This window comes from Diceros bicornis, chromosome 14, assembly GCF_020826845.1.
Source record: "Diceros bicornis minor isolate mBicDic1 chromosome 14, mDicBic1.mat.cur, whole genome shotgun sequence".
Lineage (NCBI taxonomy): Eukaryota > Metazoa > Chordata > Mammalia > Perissodactyla > Rhinocerotidae > Diceros > Diceros bicornis.
Window position 1 is genome coordinate 55180164 of NC_080753.1, and position 23507 is coordinate 55203670.

Consider the following 23507-nt stretch of genomic DNA (forward strand, 5'->3'; position numbering starts at 1 on the left):
GGGCAAGAGAGGAAGTAAACATACAAAGTAAATTTGAACTAACAATTTAAATTTAAAATAAAATTTGTTCCATGATTACTTTCCTGAGTCATGTTTATTCAACCATAAAGTTACATTTTGGATAAGGAATTGCAAAATGGGAAATTACCATAGAAGAAGAGTCATTATGAGTTTGGCAGATACTTCAGAAATAGATGTCTATTGGAAGTGCAATTTGGATATAACTTGCAGTTAAAATTTATGTCTTCAGGAAATGAAATTACAATTTCATGAAAATATGTTGAAATGAAAGCTAATATTGTCACATTACATGCAAACAAAAATAAAATCTCAAGGAGTCTTGAAAAAAGAAAATTACATGTAAAATATTAGGTTAAAAATTGCATTATATAACTTTTATGACATCATACATAGAAGATTAGAAAGAACCCCCCCCAAAAAAACATCAATTTTGGTGATTTCTGGGTTGTGTGATTATGGGTAATTTTTTTTTACTTTATTCTTTAACATTGGAGCTGCCTTTAAGAAAAATTGTTGCTTTTATAACTTAAAAAGTTTATTTTTATAAAAAGAAAAAAAATACCCCTGCAGTAGGAATATTACCGTAATAGTGGAAATAGTGATTTGATTAGCTGATACTATATTACTAATGTGTAGATAGAAAAGGACTACACATCAGATTAGTGTATTGGACAAAAGCAATGCTGAAGAACACCAGGTTCCTTTGGATAAACATTTCTCGGTTGAATATCCAATTATTCCAGTACCCTTGGTTTAAAAGATTTTCCTTGCCCCCAATGTATTGCTTTGGTGCCTTTGTTGAAAATTAATTGATTTTCTGAATGTGAGTCTACATCTAGGCACTCTATTCAGTTCCATTCATGTTTGTCAGTCCTTATGCCTGTATCACCTGTCTTAATTAACGTAGCTTTAGTAAATTTTGTATGCAGGTAGTGTAAATCCTCCAACTTTGTTCTTCTTTTTCAAATTTACTTGAGTCTTCTAATCCATGAACATGATATACACGTCTATGTATTTAGGTTTTCCTTAATTTCTCTCAGCAATGTTTTGTAATTTTTAGTGGAGAGATCTTGCATGTTTTTACCTAATTTATTTCTAAGTATTTTATGTTTTCTAATTGCTATTATAAATGGAATTTTTAAATTTTATTAGCAGCAAGCGAATAAAATATAAACGAGCAATCGATTTTATAATATTGACTATGTATCTTGCAACATTTTAAAATTTGTTTGTTTGTTCCAGTAGTTGCTTATAGGTTCCCTAGAATTTTCTACACAAACACACATTATGCTCTTTATTTCATTTTTTTTTTTCCCTATTCCACTGGCTAGGTCTTCCATTACAACATTAAGAGGGAAAATCTTTGCCCTGTGTGCAATTTTAGAAGGAAAATTATCTCTCACCATTGAACATTATATTAACTGTAGGATTTTCATCAATACCCTTTATCAGGTGGAGGAAGTTCCCTTCTATTTCTAGCCTACTTAGATATTTTTTTAATATCATGAATGAGTTTTTAAATTTGTCAATGCTTTTTATGCATCTACTGAGAAGATTTTGTGGTTTCATTCCTTTAATCTGTCAATATGATGAGTAATATTGATTGACTTTTGAATGTGAAACTAACCTTGTATTCCTGGGATAAACTCTATTTTGTCATAATGTATCATTCTTTTAATATATTGCTGGATTTAATTTGCAGATATTTTGTTAAGGAGTTTTGCATCTATGGTTATAAAGGATGTTTTTTGTAATTTCTTTTAAAAATAATTAAGTTCACATTTTATTTAGATTAAAATACATTGTACAAAATTTACTTTTCTCACCAAAAATAACAGCAGTAAGTTCTGTATTATTCCTATATAAACAACAAAATTTATATTTTTCCCAAGTAATTCTTATAAATCAAGACATGGCAGTGGATATGGTCATGGAGAGAAAACAATCAAATAGATGGTCAGCATCCTTGGCCTTTGCTTCTGTGTCGATCATGAAACAGAAGTGTTCAATATACACTTGCTAGAAAGCTTATGACTCAGTTAAGGTATAAATTCAACAAATGGATGTAAACAACAACCAGATGAACAACAGTGGATTGCTCTCCATTCAAACTTCAATTTCCTCTTTACACTCACTTAATGGAGACAAAATCTACACTGAAATCTCTGCTTGGTGGGCTCAGTTTCTTTTACTTGTTGGTAATTTCCTTAACTGCCCATTAGATATTTTTAACAACTTATTAAAACACCTACTAGTCACTGGTCAGTCCTGAGCTTTATTGTAATATTTTACAAAATATAGTCCTTCTCCCCATGCCTCCCCAACATTTACTTCTTCAAAGAACTGGAAACTAATACCTGGTAATTAGATTCATAGTAATAATAATGTTAAGTTCAAAATTACTTAACTAAAATACCCCCAGAGTGCCACAAACAGAAATCACACACAAATGAAATATTTTTTCAACACTGTCTTCTGGAAAAAGAGGTCTTCAAAGAATGAAAGTTCAAACATTGGCCATTTAACAGGTAGTTTATCAATGTTTAGTGCTTTCAATGGAAGGTCCATAAGCAAATATTCAGTGATTAAGTGGCCTATATATACCTTACAACTTTTCCTCCAAATATCAAATGTAGGGATAAAACCTATTTTCAAACTTCTCTTAGGTATTTTCAGTGGCATTTTTAAGTACTTGAAGGAAGCTCGGCTTAAATATATAGTTTGATATATGTGTCTACCATTAAATTAAGATCGTAGTTTATATCAAGATTTATGTTAAGCGAAGTTAAGTTATTTGACCTCTGGTCTGTTGAAGTATTTCTTAGTTTTGCTTAAGACGTTTTCATCTAATTTCATTGCTCTCATTCTCAAACTTCATCAAGGAAGAATATACAGGACTTTCAGCAATGCACACACATTAAGAAAAAACTTGAAGTGAGACAGATGCGGGCTTTGTACATGGTGGATGGAAGCTCTATGTCTTTTCCTGTGTGTTTTGGCTTGATCCTTCAACAACGAAGGTTGGCAGAGAGTGTATCAAGATTGGATAAGTCACTTTGGTACATGTTGGCATGGTGTTGAGTGTGAGCTATTCTATGACTGAGGCTACCAGAGACAAATATTTAAGAACTGTGAGGTGCTATTCTAAGATAATATCCCTAAAATCCTAAAAAATGGGCCCCATTGTTGGAACACTAAGTATTTCTCTATAGTAATGCTCAAAGGTTAGTTGAGATTCTAGATTATGTTGCTGAGCCCCGAGGAATTTCTCAGGAAATTTTATTTAAATATCAAGTTTGGTGCCAAATTCATGGCTTTCTCCAATCAAAATTTATGATAAACATAAATATTTTCCATCTCTTCACATAATGCAACTTTGCAGTCAAGCTGTAGGCCAAAAAGAAGACTTCAGAGGTGTGGCCCTGGAGACTTTTTCCAAAGGCTCTTTTTAAAAATAGGACATTTTTATGAACAACAATGATACTAATTACAACAAAATGCACTACAGAGAACAAAAATTCAATCAGCTATAAAGTTATTCTATCTAACATTTGTATCAATATTTATACCACCTAAACATAAAACATTTGTAGGAGTTCCACAAAAATTTCAAAAGCATCATACCTGTCTGTACATTGAGAATGGTAAATTGCCTTCAGTTCATTTGCCTTTTTTTCCTTCATTATTCTGAAAGAGGACAGAAATTATATTGTTGAGTTCTAAAGCAGTTGTGATTGACAGAAAAAAGAACAAACATCGTTAATTATCTTTAATTGCTCCCAAAGCAACAGATACTCCCACAATAGACACTGCTTTTGACTACATATTTAAGGCAGAGGAAAAATACAGTGTGTAGATATCTTGGAGTTATCTCCCTAAAAGTCTAGTTACCATGACTTGCACTGGGGGAGAAAGTGCACTAGACATGATCTAAGCCAGACCACAACAGTGCTCCATGTTCCTTCCTCACTTCGCAGTAGTGTGAAATTTCACAGCCAAAATTTCTGCATCAGCTTCAGAAGGTAGAAAGCCCATATTCCTCCTTCTGGTCTTGAGATCTATCAGTGAACCTCGCCAGTACTGGTGATTACTCTTCTCCTGCTGTGTCCGCCATATTATCAGTGATAATGGAGAAGAGATGAGTCCCTCACTTCCCTGTTCCTTCCCAATGGAGCTCTTGCAGGTTTCTAGCACCTATTTCTGCTGTGTTTTCAAACGGATTGATGTGTTGACTGCTATTATCTCAAAACACTTTCTTAAAACAGCCGCACCAGAATATACTCTGCACTCCAGCAATGCTTGAAGATTATCAGGGGAAAAGAGATCTTTTGAGATTTTGTCAGCTTCATGTTAATCCAGATGTGTGCTTTGTAAGAATCAAACCACAAATAAAGATCAGGTAATCTTCGTTTTCACTCTTCAAAGTTTAAGCATAAAAAGTCTTCATCTTGTTCTTTGCCTTCTTTCTCTGCACTGGAGTTCCGAGTGTTGCTGTTGTTTCTTTATGTGTTTGTTTCTGTTCAGAAGTTTCATCATTTTTTTTCTGTTTGTGTTCTGATTTCATCATCACTCAACCATTTTGTTCATTTTCAATGTCTACCATGTGGATTGTTCAGATGACTGATAAAATCAACTATTGCTGGCATAGCATAATCTCACAGAATCCTCTTATAAGTATTAGTTCTACAAATCATAGAGTTCTCAAGGTGTTTGGCAATAATGTTTACTTAGCTGATCAGGTGTTTTATCTTCTAAGTCAGCTGTCCTACATTTCTTCACCCACTTCTTCCTTCTGTCCAGATCGTGCAGAAACCTGAAGAAAGTCAGATTGGATTGCATTATCTTCCATGTTAAGTTGGGGCTTGTGCAAAAGTTTGATATTGTAGCCCACCAGCCAGCCAGCCTGTTCCCCCTTCTCTCCTACAAATTCAGGGCAGGTAGTAGGAAAAGGAGACCAAACTAGGTAGCCAATTTGACATGACTAATGTTTTAATTTTCTTTCTTTGAAATATCTCTGTCAGATTTAGTATCAGAGTCATGCTGGCCTCATAAAACATGTTGTGAAGTGTTTCCTCCTCCACTGTTTTGGAAAGCATTTGTGTAAAATTGATATCTTTTCTTACCTAAATGTTTAACAGAGTTCACCAGTGAAACCACCTACCCCTGGTGCTGTGTTTGAGCGAAGATTTCAATAACAAATTCAATTTCTTTAATAGATATAGGGCTAGTCAAATTTACTATTTCGTCTTGTGTCTGTTTTGGTAAATTGTATTGTTCAGGAAATGTATCCATTCATCTAAGTTGTTGAATTTATTAACATAAAGTTTTTCATAATATCTATAGCATCTATAGTATATTCACACATTTATTCCTGATATTGGTAATTTGTCTCAGTCTATCTAGGGCTTATCAACTTTGTTATCCTTTCAAAGAAAAAACTTTTATATGTTAATTTTCTCTATCATTTATCTGTTTTATATTTCATTTATTTATTCACTTTATTATTTCTTTCTTTCTACTTGCTTTGGATTTACTTTGCTCCTCTTTATTTAGGTCTTACTGTAGAACCTTAGGTCATTGGTTTTATACCTTTATCCTTTCCTTTTCTAGGCATATAAAAGGTATAAGTTTCCCTCTAAGCACTGCTTTAGCTGTATCCCACCAATTTTGATATGCCAGATTTTCATTGCAATTCAGTTTGAAATATTTTCTAACGTATCTTGTGATTTTTTTCTTTAACCCATGAATTATTGACAAATGTGTTGTTTAACTTCCAAATATTTGAGTTTTATCCCTCCTATATACCTTACTGTTATTGGTTTCTATTATTGTGGTCAGAAAACACAGTCTGTATTATTTCAATCCTTTTAAATATATTAAGACTTGTTTTATGGCCCGACGTGTGGTTTATCTTGGGTGACATGCCACGTGCACTTGAAAAGAATGTTTATTCTGCACTTGTTAGGTGCAGTGATCTATAAATGTCAGCTGGGTAAAGAAGGTTGATAGTGTTATTCAGATCTTTTGTCTATTTGTTCTATCAATTGCTGAGAGAAAACTCCAACTATCACTGTGGATTTGTCTCTTTCTCTTTTTAATTATGTTATTTTTTCATCTAATGTATTTTGAATCTCTTTTTTTAGGCACATACATGTATGATTCTTGTGTATTTTTGTAAATTTATCTTTTTATTGTTCTTATATGTCTCTATATCTGGTAATAACTCTGTCTTGGTATCTATTATATCTCATGTTAATTTAGCTACTCCACCCTTCTTAGATTTACTGTTTGCATGATTTATCTTTTACTACAATTTACTTTCAATGTATCTGTATTTTTATATTTAAAGTTCATCTCTTGTAGAGAGACTATGTTGGGTCTTGCTCTTTTGTCTATTCTGAGAATTTCTGACTTGTAGCTGGAGGGTTTAGTTCATTTACATTTAATCCAGTTATTGATATGGTTGAGATATTGAGACCAATAATTTTACTAGTTGTTTTCTATTGGTCTCATCTGTTTTTTGTGTTTGTTTTTTGATTCTCTGTTTCTACTTTCTTAATTTCTTTTAATTTAATTGAGAATTCCCTTTTAAAGGGTTTTGGCTTTTTAGTTATATCATTTTGCATTGTTTCAAATGGTTGCTCTAGGGATCACAATATACATCCTGAATTTTTCACAGTCTACTTAAATTTAATATTGGACCACTTCATATAAAGTATAATAACCTTTCAAAAAATATAAATTTTTAAACTCCTTCCTTTATTTTTTAGTTGCCATATGTATTTTATCTATAAATTTTATAAATCCCACCATAAAATATTATAATTTTAGCTTTAAACAGGCGTGCATATTTCTGAAACATTAGGAGGAAGAAAACAATCTTTTATAATAGCCACATATTTATCATTTTTGATACTTCATTCTGTTCTGAAGATTTGAATGTCCCTTTAGCACCAGTTCGTCTTATCCGAAGAACTTCTTTTGCATTTTTTTATACTACAAGTTTACTGATAAAAATTCTCTTAGTTTTTATCTATCTGAAAATATCTTTAGTTTGCTTTCTTTCTTGAAGGTCATTTTCACTACACTGAGTTGACTTTTTTCTTCCTTCAGCATTTTAGAGATGTCATTTTACTGTCTTCTTGTGTCCACTGTTTCTGACAAGAAATCATTGTTAATTCATATCATTCCACTGCATGTGATAAATTAACTTGTAGCTGCTTTCAAGAGTTTTTTTAACTCTAGTTTTCAGGAGTTTGACTCTGATGTGGCTAGTGGTGGTTTTCTTTGTATTTTTCCCACTTGGGGTTCACTGGATTTGTTACATGTGTAAATTTATGCCTTTCACCAAATTTGGGGAAGTTATCACCACATTTCCTCAAACATTTTTTTCTCTCTTGTTTTATTCTGAGACGACAAGTACCCATATGTTAGACCTTTCCACAGTGCCCTTATAGCTTGCTGAAACTCTTCATTTTTTCCAATCCTATCTTTTCTTTTGATTTTTCAACTTAGATATTTTCTATTGATCTATCTTCAAATTGACTGACTCTTTTCATTTAAATCTGCTATTCAAGTCACTCTGTGAATTTTTAATTCAAACACTTTATTTTCCATTTTTAAAACTTTCATTTGGTTCTCTTCTGTGATTTCAATTTCCCTGCTAGGATTTTCTATTTGTTCATTCATTATTACACATTTTCCTTTAAATCCTTAAGATGCTTATAATAGCTGTTTTAGCTTCCTTATCTGCTAATTCTAACATCTGGGTCATCTCAAGTTCAGTCTCCACTTATTATCTTTTGTCTTGAGTTTAGATCACATTTTTTTGCTTCTTCATAGGTCTAGTAATTTTGAATGACTTGGACATTGTGAATGATAAACGGTAGAGACATTAGATTGTTATGTCTCTCTGAAGAGTATGTTTTCATTGCTTGTTTGTTTGTATTTTTAAGCAGGCAGGTAATTTGACTTCAACTCAAACTCCAACTCTATTTTCCCTGCAGTGGAGCAGCTGAAAATTCAGCTCAGTTCTTTTAGACTTAATTGGCCTATTTGGAGTTTACCCCATGCATATCTAGTTCAGAGGTCAACTAGAGATTTTGGTCAACTTCATATACAGAATCCCCCTCTCCCCACCCTGCCTATGGCTTTCACTTTTCCAGGATTTCCCTCCTTACTTTCCAGCTGCATAATCTCTACAAACTCTGTCCTATGGCTCTCCAAGCCAATAAGACTATGAGTTTCTATTGGAATTTTAGCCACCCAGCATACTGCAATAGAGTCTAGCCTCAAACAAAAAGTTGTATCAAGACAGGAAAATTACCTTGTGCCATTTACTTCTTTCAAATGTAGATTTACTTCCAGTTTCTTTTAGTTCCTCTGGAGTGCCTTCAGATTATCGTATTTTATATTTTAGATAGAGTTTATAATTGTTATCTGAGAGTGGATTGACCTGATAGAAGCTCCTTCTCCATTACTGGAAACCTATTTGCATCAACTTTTTATTCGCTGAGAAATCAGAGTTTATTAATTAGTTTCCCCAGTACCTCCATGTTGCAGTTGCCTGGTGTTTGTGGTAAGTAGATTTTCCCCTACTCTACCATGGTAAAATATTTTATTTATTCATTGATTTATTTATTTGTTTATTCTCCACATATTTATTGAAGATCTGCTATATTCCAGATATTGCATATTATAAATGAATATGATATAGTCTTTGCCCTCACAGAGCTCAGAGTCTAGTGCTACAGTGTCCATTACAGTAGTTACTAGAACCAATATAGAATATTTCCATTATCTAAAAATTTCTAATGGACTGTGTTGGTGTAGTAGAAAAGAAAAACATAAAAATTTATCACTAAAATATAGTATGATAAAGTGTAAGAATAGAGTTATATACATGGTATGGCAGCTGAACAGCTGTGATGCTACTTAGTTGATATTACAAAGATCCAATAGGGAGATGATTTTTTTTGTTGTTTGTTTGTTTTGTTGTTGTTTATTGCAGTAACATTGGTTTATAACATTGTATAAATTTCAGGTGTACATCATTATACTTTTATTTCTGCATGGATTACATCACGATCTCATGTTCACCACCCAAATACTAATTACAATCCATCACCACACACACGTACCTAATTATCCCTTTCACCCTCCTCTCTCCTCTCTTCCCCTCTGGTAACCACCAGTCCAATCCGTCTCTATGTGTTTTTTTGTTGTTGTTATTATCTACCACTTAATGAGTGAGATCATACGGTATTTGACCTTCTCCAAAGGGGACATGATTTTTAAGCTGAGTTTTTAATGATTAGAAAGATTTTATCAGTCATCCTAGGGAGTATAAATAGCATATCATTAAGCCATGAAGACTCGAAACAGATAAGGGAACTACAAGAAAACTCCTGACTCTCATATATCTATTTTAGATGTCTGGATGAATGGCAGTGCCATTCGCTGATATAAGGACCATAGATAGAACACATTTAACATGATAATAATGTTTGGTTAAGGCCTTATTGAAGTTGAGATGCCTATCAGACACTCAGGAAGTTGGATGTATAGTTCTTGAGCTTAGAGAAGGGAGGTTTGAATTGGAAACATAGATTTGATGATGTAATACACTTTAGGTGGTTGTTAAATTTGTTAGTATATTTGAGATGCCCTAGAGAGTGTAGAGGAAGAAGTGAAAGGAACTAGCACATGTTGATGATTTAACATGCTTCAGACATTCTGTTAGGCACTTTACATATGTTTGGGAAGAAGTACAATTACAATCATACTTTAGTATTAGAGAGATCTGGATTTGAATCCTTGCTCTACCAGTTTACTAAATGTGTGACCTTGAGCAAGTTACTTAACTTCTGTAAACTCCAGTTTTTCATCTTTCAAAAAGTATAGTGATAAACTTCAGGGGGTTTTGTGAGAATTAAATAAATAAATAGGACTGCCTTGCACATGGTAAGCTCCTAATAAATATAATCTATCATTATTATTGTCTTATTTAGGCTTTATAATAACCATATGAAGAAGCTTTATTGCCATCATATATCTGAAAGTATTAAGAATTACCTAAGGTTTCAAGTAGACGAGTGGATGATCCATAGCCAGAATCCAGGTGTTGTGATTTCTTTCCAGGGTCCCTTTCACAAACTATTCTGTAGTAGTTTCTCACAGGAATTAGAAACATTTACTTAGTTAATCATATTCAAAAGGGTATATATATTTTCTTTATTTTTTTTTAAGAAAAAGAAGAGCAACTTCAGACATGACTCCAAAGCAACTGCATAATGAAATTGAGATTCATGTAGCCTTTGCCTTTGCCAAGATAGTTAGTGGTATTGAAGTAATAGCTGTCTGTCAACAGACTTGATTATGCTCTACTTTTAGACAACTGAAAATAATAAATCTCAGGTGTCAGAATATCAACTAGGAACTACAAAAATGTCCTTATCCATTAAGTTTTGGATGGGTAACCTATATTTACTTTTACATTTGTTGCTAAAACTGAAGGTCTTAATACATAAACATAGTGGTAGTAATTCATACCACCCACCAACTTCAAAGGCTACATGAATGATTAAAAGAGTTTCACGTCTTTGTAAAGAGTTATAAGAACATAATGATTTATTAGCATTCCAACCACTGCCTTCTTTTTCCTTTCATGTCTTGACAATTCTTAGCTGGTGATTTAGTAGCAGTATTTAGCAGATCTTAGCTTTAAAATTATACAGCTTCCCTTTTTAAAGCTGTAGATTTGTTCCAATGGCATTTTACTTATTTAGCAAACATTTATTGGTAACTTGTTATATATCAGATATTGTGTGAAACTGGAGACCCAAAAATGAAGAGGCATAGTCTCTTTCTTTAATGAGTTCATAGTCTAGTGAACATAGTCTACAGAGAAATAATTGCAGTGAGTTTTGTAATAGAGAGAGGTTCAGGTTGCATGTGGAGGCTAGCCAAGGCAGTCTTCAACAAGGATAAATATAAGTGTGATGTTAGGAGTATGTAAAATTTTAAAGCTCATTAAATTGAACACTTATGATTTATACATTTCAATGTACGTAAATTTTACCTAAAAACTATAAAGGGATATTGAGCTCTAGTTAATAGGATTATTTTTCACAAGACTATGAGTTGGCAATTCTGAGAAGTCTTTCTATGTACTCATATATATATATATACACACACACACACACACACACACACACACAATAATTAAAGAATGAGAGTCAGGTTTCTCACTGTTAAGAAGGGAGTTCCATATGGAAATGGTAAAATGGGAATCTACCTTATGGTGTTTGACTGCAATAGAAAAATATCAGTATCAAATCATTTTTAATAGATATTAATAACTATATAAATATATTATACTATATTAATAAATTAATATATTAATTAATTAATATATTATACTATATTAATAATGAAATAAAAATAACTATTGACATGTGTCTATATATATGCATGTGTGTATATATCTCTCTGCGTAATTATACATATACGTATTACATATAAATAAATACATGGATGTCTATGTATACACATAGACACATGTTTTCCAACACTGTCCACTAAGAGGGCCTAGCAATAACACACTAGTAGCAATAAGCACATGTAGCACCAAGATCTTAGTTTCTAAATATCATTCCCCATTAAAAGAAACAAGAACTTCTGGGAAAATGGCTGATTGTAGAGCTGCAGCAGAGAAAATCAAGGATAAGCCTGGAGCATTATCTTATTCTGGAAAGTAAGAAAATATTCAAACAATGAGGGGACATGTAAAAAGGACACAGAAGCCAGCTTAAAAGGGCTCCTGCTGGCCAAATATGTAATCTGAGCATCAAAAAATATAATGACAGTAATGAATTATAACCCACTGAAGAAAACAATATCCATGAATCAATACTGATATAAATAAATACATTAATTAATTAAAGAATTGAGAGAGATGAGAACGCTCCTCCTTAAAATAGCATGTCAATAAATAAAGGTAGAATGAATGATGGATTTAGAAAATCATCAATGGATGCTAAAAGTGTAAGTGAAAAAAATTGATGAGGAACAGGATATTTGCATACCCTCCAAAAATCCTCCCACAAATAATTTATTAATTACAAAGAGGAAATAGAGGAACTTTACAATGCAGAAACCTGGTAAACACCACCTTAACTAAGTGATTATGCTAACGTCACCATTATTGGGACAAACTGTCATCATGTGCCTTCTAACAGGACACACTGAGAATGACACAACACCATTTCTGTGATATCCCTGCCAAAATCCCATAACCTGAATCCAGTCATGAGACAAACCTACACTGAAAGAAATTCTATACAAAAACTGAACTTTATTCTTCAAATATGTCAAGATCAAGAAAGACTAGGTAACTGTTCCAGATTAAATGAAACTAAAGTGATATGACAACCAAGTGCATGATTACACCCTGGACCAAAAAATAAAGAGCTAAAAAGAACATTATTGAGGAATTTGAAAAAATTTGGATATAGACTGTGGTTGAAATATATTCTTAATGTTAAGCTTGCTAATATTGATAAATATGCTATTGTTTATAAGGAAAAGTCCCCACAAAATAATCATTAAAGTATTTAGGCTAAAAGATACAATGACTTCAACCAATTCTGAAATAATTCATAAGATACATAAATATGGATATAGATATATAAAGAAAGAGAGAGAATAACAAAGCAAATGAGGCAAATATAAATAATTGCTGAATCTGGGTAAAGGTTATATGGGAGTTTCTCTTACTATTTGTGCAACTTTTATCTAAATTTTAAATTATAGAAAAATAAAAAATTATGGTAAGTTTCATTTATCCTTAAGATAGAGAAAACTGAAAAGGAAACATCACTTCTACCATAATAACAAGAAAATGACAGATAAACTGTAAAATTATAAGTCTTTTTGAACCCATCAGAGAACTAAGGTTGTAGGACAGCTTAGAAGTCTGAAATTTAAAGAAAGACAGGCCCTTCCGAGGATGCAAGCGCTGTCACAGCCGGGTCAGAGCACGAGAGGAAGAGAAGTTAGATGCCATATACGTAAAAGGAAGAAGAAAGAATGGGGCAGACAAAATATTTGAAGAGCTAACAAAAATAATGAAAGACTTCAAAATGCATATTCAAGAAGTACAGGGAATCCCAAGATGCATAAATGTGGAAAAAAGAAATCCATCTAGACAAATAATATTCAAACTGCTGGAAAATAAAGATAAAGAGAAAATCTTAAAGGTGGTCCATATAAATTACAGCAGATTTCTCATTAAAATCTATACAACTCAGAAGACAATAGAGTTACATTTTTAAAGTAGTAAAAGAAAAAAGACCTATGAACCCAGAATTCTATATCTTTCAAAAATTAAGTCAAATATTGTTTTGAACAAACAAAAGCTGAGAGAATTCATTACTGGCAGGCCTGTGCTAAAAAGAAAAGTTAAGGAAGTACTTTTTATCAGAAGGACTATGATACTAGAAACTTAGTTGTACACAAAGAAATAAAGATGATAGAAATACTAAAAAGTAAGGTGTGATGGTTAATTTTATATGTTAACTTGACTGAGCCAAATGGTGCCAGATTAAACAATATTTATATAAATATATATATGGAGAAAGAGAGAGAGATAGAAGTGTTATATTATTTGACGGCAGACTGTGAATAATTAAAGATATATATTATCAAATCTAGAGTAACCATTAAAAAGTTATAAAAGAGATATAAAAAATAAGCAATAACGGAGGTAAAATGGAATCATAAAAATACTCTGTTAATGCAAAAACAGAAGAAAAAAGAAGGAAAAAGGGAACAAAGACCATACAGAATGAATATAAAACGAATAGTAAGATGGTAGATTTAAATTCAACATTATCAATAATTCATTAATGGTCTAAATATTCCAATTAAAATGCAGAGATTGTCAGACTGTTTTGTGTGTGTGTGTGTGTGTGTGTGAGGAGATCAGCCCTGTGCTAACATCTGCCAATCCTCCCCTTTTTTTGCTGAGGAAGACTGGCCCTGGGCTAACATCCATGCCCATCTTCCTCTACTTTTTATATGGGACGCCACCACAACACGGCTTACCAAGCAGTGCGTCTGTGTGCCCGGGATCCAAACCAGTGAACCCCAGGCCGCTGCAGCTGAGCATGCGCACTTAACCACTTGTGCCACTGGGCCGGCCCCCAGACTGGTTTTTTTAAGAGCAAGACTAAGACTTACCTGGCAGGAGAGACACCTTGATCAAAAAGGTGGTTTTCCCAGGGTGAGGCTTGTCCATTGCACTCCGGATGTGCTGACGCCTGCAATATTCCCACATGTGGGAACCTTGACTGTGTAATTGATGCTAGAGGGGGTCTGCATTCATGCTCTCCCCTGAGATAAAAAATTGATAGAATGAATAAAGCAAGACCTGACTATATGCTATCTACAAAATAAACCAACTATAAATATAAAAGCAAAAATATGTTAAAAGCAAAAGGATGGATGGGGCCAGCCCCATGGCATAGGGCTAAAGTTCAGCATGCTCCACTTTGGCAGCCCAGGTTCATGGGTTTGGATCCCAGTGCAGACCTACACCACTCCTCAGCCATGCTGTGGTCACGACGCACATACAAAATAGAGGAAGATTGGCAATGGGTGTTAGCTCAAGGCGAATCTTCCTCAGCAAAAAAAAAGGATGGAAAAGATAAATACAAACAATAATTGAAAAAATCCAGAATGCTATATTAATGTCAGACAAGGAGACTTAAGAACAAAACACATTACCAAGGGTAAAGGATGGACATTACATAAGGCTAAAGGGGTAAATTCATAAGAAAATGTGAGACATAAAAAGCATAAATGTGTTTGCAACTAACAGAACTTCAAAATACACAAAGCAAAAACTGCTAGATAACATAGCTTTAAATAACAAGTAGATCAAAGAAAAAGTCAAAATATAAATTGGAAAATGTTTTAAAGTAAAATGAAAAACAACATATCAACACTTGTGGGATGCAGCTAAAAAGGTGCTTAGGAGGAAATTTTTATAGCACTGGACAACTACATTAGAAAAGAAGAAAGGTCTCACTTCAATGACCTCAATTTCCACCCTAAATTATACCCATAGTAAGTAAAATAAAGGAAATAATAAACAGGAGAGCAAGAATAAATAAAATAGAAAACAGGAAAACAATAGAGAAAATCAATGAAAGCAAAAGCTGGCTTTTTGAGAAGATCAATAAAAAAGTTAAAACTTTAGCCAGACTGATTAGAACAAAAAGAGAGAAAACACAAATTTCCAGTATCAGAAATAAATGAGGGACAACAGTACAGATCCCATAGACATTTTACAAAGGATAATAAGGGGATACTATGAATAACTTTGTGCAAATACATTTGATAACTTAGATGAAATAGACAAATTTCTTAAAAGACTCAAACTACCAAGGTTCCTCCAAGAAGAAATATGTAACCTAAAGGATATATTAGTACTTGTAAACAAACAAAAAAGAAATATGTAACCTAATCCTATATCTGTTAAATAAATTGAATTTGTAATACAATTTTTCCCACAAAGAAAATTCCAGGTCCAAATGGATCATTGGCAAATTCTACCCAATTAAGGAAGAAATAACACAAATTCTATACAAACTCTTCCAGAAAATAGAAGACAAGGAAACACTTCTCATCTCTTTAATCAGGCCAGCTTTACCCTGATACCAAAATCAGACAAACATATTACAAGAAGAAAAAAAAAAAAACAAAACTACAGACCAATATCCCTCATGAATATAGCTTCAAAATTCTAAAAAATACGTATTTAAAAATCAACTCCTCCAATAAATGAAAAGGATAATACATGGCAGCCAAGTGGGGTTTATCTTGGGAATACAAGATTGGTTCAACATTAGAAAATCAATCAATGTAATTCAATATATCAACAGACTAAAGAGGAAAAAAATATATATGATCTCAATAGATACAGAAAAATTATCTGACAAAATTTAACATCCATGCATGATTTAAAAAAGATAAAATGTTCACCAATCTATGAATAGGAAAAAATTCCCCAATTAGTTATCGTGCATCTACAACAAACCTAAAGCTCTTATATTTTGTAGTCAAGTATTGAAAACTTTCTTTCTAACATTGGAAAAATGCAAGATATTTGCTCTCACCACTCCTAATCATCATCATACTAGAGGTCTTAGTTACTGTAATAAAGAAAGAAGAATAAATAAGTGATACAGAGACTGGGAAGAAAGAAATAAAATTGCCTCTACTTGCAAATGACAGGTTGTCTATGTAGAAAATCACAGAGAATCTATTTAAAAAATCATATAAAATACTAATTTAGTTTAGCAAGTTTGCAAGATACAAAGTCAATATACAAAAATCAATTGTATTTCTACTTGCTAGCAATGAACAACTGCAAAATAGAATTATAAAACCAGTGTCTTTACAATAGCATCCAAAATGAAATATTTAGCTATCAATGTAATAAAACATGTGCAAAATCTCTATGTTGAAAACCAAAAAACATTGATGTAATAAATGAGCAGACACCTGCAGCTGTGGATTCGGTTAGATCTAGTTCAAGTTCCATCTCTTCCACTTTCTTGCTTTGTGAATTTCAGCAGTTTCCTTAGCCGTGTTGCACTCCATTTGCTCGTCTATAAAAGGCTGATAATAATAATAACTACATAATGAGATCATGTAACACCATGTGCTTATTACAGTGCCTAGCATATAGTAAGTAAGCATATAGTAAACAATAAATGTTAGCACTTATTTTATTAAAATGACAGTACTAGAAATTCAGCATTTTATGGATTTTTCCCAATGTTGTTCCCAGAAGGGTTATTCTTCTACAATAAGTCATGCATATCGTGCTTTTACACATGCGGAGGTCATGACAATGTGCCACTAGGGCCTACTGCTCACAGTTCATCTGCAAGTTCATTCTTTTTTTCCTTTTTTTAATCGAGGTATAATTGACATATCACATTGCATTAGTTTCAGGTATATAACATAATGATTCGATATTTGTATATATTGCAAAATGATCAGCATGATAAGTCTAGTTAACATCCATCACCACAGATAGTTACAAAGTTTTTTTTCTTGTGATGAGATCTTTTAAGATTTATTCTCTTAGCAACTCTCAAATATGCAATACAGTATTATTAACTATATTCACCATGCTGTACATTACACCCACATCACTCATTTATTTTATAACTGAAAGTTTGTACCTTTTGACCCTCTTCACCTGTTTTGCACCCCGATCCCCACCTCTGGCAACCATCAATCTGTTCTCTGTATGTATGAGCTCGGGTTTTTGTTTTTATTTTAATTTTTTTATACTACACATATAAGTGAAATTGTAAATTATTCGTCTATCTGACTTATTTCACTTAGCGTAATGCCCTCAATGTCCATCCATGTTGTAGCAAATGACAGGATTTTCTTTTTTATGGCTGAATAATATTCCACTGTATATATGTACCACATTTTCTTTATCCATTCCTCCATTGATGGGCACTCAGGTTGTTTCCATATCTTGGCTATTGTAAATAATGCTTCAGTGAACATGGGGGTGCATACATCTTTTCAAGTTAGTGTTTTCATTTTCTTTGGATAAACACTCAAAAGTAGAATTGCTAGATTATATGGTAGTTCTTTTTTTTTTTTTTTTTGGAAGGAAAGGAAGATTAGCCCTGAACTAACATCCGTTGCCAATCCTCCTCTTTTTGCTGAGGAAGATTGGTCCTGGGCTAACATCTGCGCCCATCTTCCTTTACTTTATATGGGACGCCACCACAGTATGGCTTGACAAGTAGTGCATTGGTCTGCGCCTGGGATCTGAACCTGTGAACCCTGTGCCACCGAAGCAGAGTGTGTGAACTTAACTGCTATGCCAACGGGCCGGCCCCTGGTAGTTCTATTTTTAATTTTTTGAGGAACCTCCATGCTGTTTTCCACAGTTGCTGCATCAATTTACATTCCCACCAAAAGTGCACAGGAGATCCCTTTTCTCCACATCCTCGCCAATGCTTGTTATTTCTTGTCTTTTTGATAATAGCCATTCTAACAGGTATCAGGTGATATCTCATCGTGGTTTTTAATTTGCATTTCCCTGATGATTAGTGACGTTGAGCACCTTTTCATGTACCTGTTGGCCATCTGTACGTCTTCTTTGGAAAAATGTCTATTCAGCTTCTCTGCCCATTTTTTAAATTAGATTGTCTGGTTTTTTGCTATTGAGTTGTATGAGTTCTTTATATATTTTGGATATTAACCCCTTATCAAATATATGATTTGCAAGTATTTTCTCCCATTTTCTAGATTGCCTTTTCATTCTGTTGGTGGTTTCCTTTGCTGTGCAGAAGCTTTTTAGTTTGATGTGGTCCCACTTGCTTAGTTTTGCTTTGGTTACCTTTGCTTTTGGTGTCAAATCCATAAAATCATCTTCAAGATTGAAGTCAAGGAGCTTACTGCCTATGTTTTCTTCTAGGAGTTTTATGAGGTCTTATGTTCAAGTCTTTAATCCATTTTGAATTGATTTTTGTGTATGGTGTGAGATGGTCCACTTTCATTCTTTTGCATGTGGCTGTCCAGTTTTCTCAACATCATTTATTGAAGAGACTGTCCTTTCCTCATTGTACATTCTTGGCTCCTTTGTTGTAAGTTAAGTGATCACATATGCATGGGTTTATTTCTGGGCTCTCTATTCTGACCCATTGATCTATGTGTCTGTTTTTATGCCTATATCATACTGTTCTGATTACCATAGCTTTGTAATAGAGTTTGAAATCAGGGAGTATGATGCCTCCAGCTTTGTTCTTCTTTCTCAGCATTCCTTTGGCTATTGCAAGGTCTTTCTTGTAGGGAGATCTGAGTAGCACTTCTCCATGCCTACCATACCTACCTTTTGAAAAGAATTCACTCTCTGCTTTCTACCAAGAAGCTGATGTATGTGTGCATGTGGCAAAGATTTACTTAACTAATTACTGAGGAAACCAGCATGATGACAATGATAGTTCAAAGAAGGAGAGGAAAACTATTATATCTAGTTAGTGGATAAAAAGAATCTAGATTGCAAGTTAGATTGAAAGTGACCAATGCCCTGTAAAACAATACAACTGTAATCTATAGGATTTTTGTTTTCTACCAGATAGAAATAAATGACAACATATAGATCTTCTACAAGTTAACATTAACTTTATGGAGTCCGGCCTTAATCAATAGTAAATAATCAGTCACCTTCCCCTAAAACAGTGGTTCTCAACTGGGGGCAAATTTGCCCCCTCCTCCCCCCGAGATATTTGACTATGTCTGGAGACATTTTCAGTTATCACAACTGAAGGAAGGTAGGGATGCTAGTGGCATCTGATGGGTAGAGGCCAGAGATGCTGCACAGAATACATCTGACAACAAATAATTACCTGGCCCAAAATGTCAATAGTGCTGAAACTGGAAACCATGTACAGATAACACTTCACATGACTTATTAGACACTGTTCTAGTATGATATTGAAAGGACATATGAAGCAAATTTTTAATGTCTCTTGACCTCATTCCCTTAACTGTAAAATTGGAATAATCATAGTAGCAACCTCATATAGCTTTGGGGAGAATGAAATAAAACAATTGTGATTGATTGTATTTTTACAGAGATAGCCACACAAATATATATTCCATCCCAGGCGGGGGTTATGTTCCCTGTCTTTGAACCTGGGGGGACCTCTGTATCTGACTCTCTCGATAACACAGCAGAAGTGACACTGCATGACTTCTGAAGCTAGGTCCTAAATAGCAGGACAGCTTCCTCCTGGCTCTCTTTTATGGGACACCACCTTGGAAGCCCTGAGCCAACATGAAAGAAGTCTGGCTATACTGGAGTATACCACAGGAGGACCACACAGAAACAGGGAGAGGTACCGCATGTTCCTACCCCTGCTCTTCCAGTATTTCCTGCTCAGCCACCAGACATGTGAGCTAACAAGGCTTTGAGATGCCCCAGCTACTGTCTGACTGCAACCTCCAGTCAGAACCATCCACCTGAGCTGCCCCTGAATTCCTGGCTCACAGAAGCTGTGGGAGATAATACACGATTTTTGTTTTATGCCATTATGTTTGGGGACAATTTGTTCTACAGCTCAGACAACTAAAACAACAGTACTCACATAGTCCTTAGCACAATGATTGGCTCACAGTAAGGACATTAATTTTTTTCTGTAGTTTTAGTATTTTGTGGTTTTAATATTTTTAATAAGTATTTAATTAGTAATTGGTATTTAACTCGTAGTTTTACTCTCTCTGTGCACCAGAGGGCACTCTCTCCGTGGACGGAGGGCCCTCTTACATGCAGGTGCAGTTTTCTAATCACGCCACCAGGGAGAGCCAGCCCCTAATTTTTCACTCTCCCTTTCAGAAGGTGAATTTAACAAAATGGAAATAGGCTTAAGAATCCATACTCTCGCACGCGTAAGAAAGATGTGTTAAGAGAACCTCCATAAACACATTCTAAAAAACAAGAAAGCTTATTTTGATGAATAACGCTGCCCCCGACTGGATGTGCAGACAGAAGACAAGAAAACCCTTCCTCCCCCCTTTTATTCCGTTTTAACTGCGACAGAGCAGGGTATATTTTCTCTAATCCCTGAAAAGGAGAAGGGAGCTGCAAGCATATGATTTTTAAACAATGTTGCACCTAATATTTTCCATATCTAGAAACATGGTGAAAGCAGTCTTGACGTTACAGGTCGCTTCTGGTGGCCAGAGGATCATTCTGAATATGATTTTACCGTGTCCCAAATAACATTTGTGCCACCACTTTAACTTACAAATTTTAAAGTTTCCTTTTTTTCCAGTTCTTTATTTTGTATACACAGAATTTGATAGCCTAGAGACTGTGAAAATGGGCTGTGATTATGATTGCAGGAAATTTGGTGGACAAATCCCTTAAAATGAATTGCCTGAACCAAACACATTGTAAGTCTCCCCTCTTTCCAACAGATTCAAAGCAGACTTTACCCATAATCATTCATAGTAGCCTGAGAAGGTTGGCAACCTGCACTTGAGATGACAGTCTGCCGGTCTCAATGTATCTCGTGCAGGCTGGCCGTACCCTGAGATGGCTGGAGTGTAGCTGGGGCTTCAATGGAGCAGTGGTCTTGAGAATAAAGAAGGTTTTGTGTCAGCTTATCTGATTAGAGCATTACACTCTGAGGTCAGGACTCTGCAGCCCAGTAGAGCATAAATCAACAGAGGACTGGGATGGGGGAGAATTGAACTCTGAGGAGCTGATTCTTGAGAGTGTCCTGTGACTTTGACTCAACCCTAACTCTAGCTGACCTACCATCTTGCTGATCAACCACAAGGAGAGCTGAGGGACAAAGTAAATTTGATCAACTCAAATCCCAATTCATGCTGGGGATTAAAACAAAACTAAACTAAACACAAATGTATAGTCAAGTCAGCAGAATGATCTTCCTACCTAACAGGTATCTATAAATGATGAGATTGATTGTCCAATCTAATTCATGGCAATATCTCATCATTTTGTGCTCACAGGATGTATATGTAACATACTTTTCTATGGGAACACACCAGTAATAGCAAATCCTGTCCTCTTTGGCTGAACCACAAATTATGGACTATGACAGCCGCAGAGCATCTCCAATCCCTCCCAGCTAGTTCTGGAAATTCCCGGGGAGTTTCCTGCACACGCTCCTAAGAAGCCCTCTTGGCGCCCAACACTGCCTTGTAGATCTGAAGTAGCAGTGGTGACACCCACTGCACTCTTTAGAGGCTGCTCGGCTGGGTCCTCAGGTCACTGATACTGACAGTGGGGAGGCAGATCACCCTTACCACTTCCCACCGGTGGCTGCTACTCCATTCCGTGCCCTCAGTAGCCTGTCAGTACAGTGACTGGACTATGCTGACGTAGGAGAAACAGCCTGTGCCCCTATAGCTGTTATCCTCCATTCCTAGGCCGCCTTCTCGAGCTCGTCTTCAAGGGCTCTTTCTCAAGTCTTTGAGGGGCTGGTCAGGCATCCGGTGGTATGAGCAGCCACTCACACCTCCCAGCCTCTCCAAAAATGATGAAAGACCATATTCTGTGGCCTGAATCTATACACTTCTACCTGGGATGACTTCCTTCTCATAAGCCTTTCCCTCCTCAGGCAAATAAAACCCCACCATGAGCACACCCTCTTGATATGCCTGGACACATGGGACTTTACAATGGGTAAGAACGCTTTGTCACCTTGGCTTCACAGGTTAAGGACTGCAAATAGTTGCCTTTTTTTTGCAATGGTTTAATCTGAAATGGACTAAGGCAGGATTTCGTATTTTTCAGCAGGGCAGAACTTTTGCAAATGGGCTTGTTTCCAATGGATGGAGTCACTGGATGGAGTTTTCCAGTATGATGGCCCTCTGGGGTGGAGACAGCTGGCTGAGATTGGGAAGGGGCGGGCAAAGCAGAAGCCCAGCTACAAGGCCGGTGAATTCAGGTCTCTGCCCGCCTCTATAACAAAGTAGCATATTTCACAGCCCTCTCCCTCCACCCGCAAATTAGAATGTCCTCCAGGGCAGGCCAGTCTCATCTCTTGCTGCACATCTTGACTTTCACTCTGCTCCCTAAACTATGCCCTTCTCCTGTAGTTTTGCAAAAAGGGGCCTTGCAAAATCATTCCTTCAGATGTGTAATTTTTTGACACAGCAGAGAGTGCTAATGAACTGGATGGAACATTGACCGCCTGGAGGTAGATAGTTTCCCCAAGGGCACTGCAATCATCCTTTCCTTGCCTGACCCCCTTTCTTACATTCTTTCCCTTTTCCCTTTAAAACCCTAATCAGGCCGGCCCAGTGGCGCAAGTGGTTCAGTGCATGTGCTCTGCTGCAGTGGCCCGGAGTTCGACGGTTCGGAACCCTGGGCGCGCACCAATGCACCGCTTCTCAAGCCATGCTGTGGGGGTGTGCCATATAAAGTGGAGGAAGATGGGCACGGATGTTAGCCCAGGGCCAGTCTTCCCCAGCAAAAAGAGGAGGATTGGCAGATGTTCGCTCAGGGCTGATCTCCCTCACAAAAAAAAAAAAAAAAAAAAAAACCCTAACCAAACTTTGCTTCACTGTGGCTTGGGTTTATCACTTTTTGTTAGACCTGCCCAAATAGCCCTTTCCAATTCTAATGGTGTGAGAAGATTGGATCTGCTGGAGGAGGATACGTTTGGTATTTCCCCCCTGCTCTTGAAAGTTCAGATGCTGACAGCAGCAGGAGGAGGAAAAACCAAACATGGTGGCATTTCCTAAAAGAATCTATCATCAGTGCTTGTAATTATGAGGAGATACAGGGGGAGGTTTGCTAGACCACACGTGAATGCTGACCGAGTACTAAAGCCATTCTATCCTAAACAGGAAAATTCAAGCGATTTTATTTAAAAGCAGGAAGCCAGTCTATTTCACGTGCTGTCTCA

The 23507-nt window shown here is 35.4% G+C and overlaps 1 long non-coding RNA gene and 1 other non-coding gene across 2 annotated transcripts; one reads left to right on the forward strand and one right to left on the reverse strand.

Annotated features, from left to right (window-relative positions):
- Window positions 1-1233: 1233 nt before the first annotated feature.
- LOC131414143 (uncharacterized) lies at window positions 1234-16698 on the reverse strand. Its single transcript, XR_009222134.1, has 3 exons — window positions 16591-16698; window positions 14263-14415; window positions 1234-4834 (listed from the first exon to the last, which is right to left on the reverse strand). It is a non-coding gene; the product is annotated as an uncharacterized LOC131414143 (long non-coding RNA).
- LOC131414279 (U1 spliceosomal RNA) lies at window positions 14255-14418 on the forward strand. Its single transcript, XR_009222170.1, has one exon. It is a non-coding gene; the product is annotated as a U1 spliceosomal RNA (small nuclear RNA).
- Window positions 16699-23507: the final 6809 nt, after the last annotated feature.